Below are 2,065 nucleotides of genomic sequence, written 5' to 3'. Positions count from 1 at the left end.
TGACCCCGTGGTGTGGTGGAGGGCTGGATGAATAGTAGATGATGGAGGGGTGCCCGTGGAGGGGTGGTTGAACAGGACCCCGTGGTGTGGAGGGCTGGATGAACAGTAGATGGTGAAGGGGTGCCCGTGGAGGGGTGGTTGAATAGTAGCCGGTGGAGTAGCGCGCAGTGGAGGCTGGATGAACAGGAGACCATGGAGGCTGGAGGAGGTCGACGGTAGCCCGTGGAGGCTGGAGGAGGTCGACGGTGGAGATGAACAGTATCCCGTGGAGTCCCATTTTGCGGTACGCCACACCCCTCCTGATGAACAGGACCCCCGTTTCGACCATAGGAGGTCCGTTTCGTCCGTTTTTTGGTATGCCACACCCCTCCCGATCAACAGGACCCCCGTTTCGACCGTAGCGCTCCAACACAAGTCCGTTTCCTCCGTTTTGCGGTACGCCACACCCCTCCCGATCAACAGGACCCCCATTTCGACCGTAGGAGGTCCATTTCCTCCATTTTGCGGTACGCCAGACCCCTCCCGATCAAGAGGACCCCGTTCCGAATGTAGGAGGTCCGTTTCCTCCATTGTGCGGTACGCCAGGCCTCGTTTCCATCGCCTGTTCCGTCCAAGCCTTCCCGATGAACACGACCACGCATTCTGTTCCGACCCATCCGGTTGGCTCCCACGCGTTTCGTTGCCTCCCGATGAACACGACGCATTCCGTTGCCTCCCCATGAACACAGTGCATTCCGTTGCCTCCCCATGAACACGACGACGACGCTGTTTCTCCGTTCCGACCCAGCCATGTACACGAGCCCTGGCCGTACGTATGCGCGAGTAGGCGTTTGAGACCCCGCCCATATGTACACATATGTGGCCGTATTTTCTTTCTTGCACCCTGGCCGCTGTACATACATGTAATGCTACGTGCGTGCCTCTACTACGACACGTACACGCTTCTACTACGACACATGCGCACCTCTACATCCACCAGTATATATGTACCTACACGTTCGCGACCAGAATGACAACGCTACGTACGCTTCGACCAGGTGGGTCCCGACTGTCAGGCACTTCCTTGCCTGCGAAGATGTAGCTGGTGGGTCCCAGCAGTCAGGGGGGTGAATCATTTTTTTGCCCGGACGCACTTCCTTGCGTGCGAAGATGTAGCTGGTGGGTCCCAGTAGTCAGGGGCAAACGTTTTTTTCATGAAATACGGTGGCCCGTCTGGTGGGTCTCCGCTGTCAGGTGGAGGAATAATTATTTTGCACGTAATAGGGAGGCACTTCCTTGCTGCGGCCGTGGACCCAACTGTCAGCCTCTCCACGTACAGTCCACGTCCGATGGAAGCCATTCCTTGACCACGTTGACCAGGCCGCACCGAGAGCACCAGGGCGGTGGACGACGGCGAGGCCTAGGAAGGGGACGACGCGGAGCCGGGGAAGATGCGACAGTGGATGCCCACGCGTAGAGGAGTACGAGGGTTCACTTGTTCGCTGCGGTTTGAGGCTGCCGTCGCCGCAGAATAACAGGGGGTGTGGGTGAGTAGAGGCATGGCCTGGCCAGCGGTGGGAGTAGTAGGGGGCGATGAGGCCTCCGCCGCATCGCAGCCGGCCACGGGAGGCAGGAGCACGAGGCACGACCGACGCTGGTTTGGGTGGCTGGAGCAAGAAGACCAGAGGTTGAAGAAGCATTACGGCCGTTGGATGGACATCGTACGGTCACTGGAGCTAGAATCGTGCATATTGACTAAGTTGACAAAGCCCTCCATCACCATCAACTTAGTAGGCCCACAAGTCAGCCTGCCACTATACTGGGTCCCAGCTAATAGGGGGAGTATTCATTTTTTATGCGTAATAAGGAGGCACTTCCTTGCGTGCGAAGATATAGCTGGTGGGTCTGAGCTGTCAGCGGTGGTAACGTTTTTTTCGCGAAATACAGAGGCCCTTTCGGTGGGTCCCTGATGTCAGGTGGAGGAATCATTATTTTGCGCGTAATAAGGAGGCATTTCCTTGCATGCGGTCGTGGACCCAGCTGTTGGCCTCTCCACGTACAGTCCACTTCAGATGCATGTCGGTCG

Source organism: Triticum aestivum, chromosome 1A (assembly GCF_018294505.1).
Source record: "Triticum aestivum cultivar Chinese Spring chromosome 1A, IWGSC CS RefSeq v2.1, whole genome shotgun sequence".
Lineage (NCBI taxonomy): Eukaryota > Viridiplantae > Streptophyta > Magnoliopsida > Poales > Poaceae > Triticum > Triticum aestivum.
Note: the sequence above shows the minus strand (reverse complement) of the source record.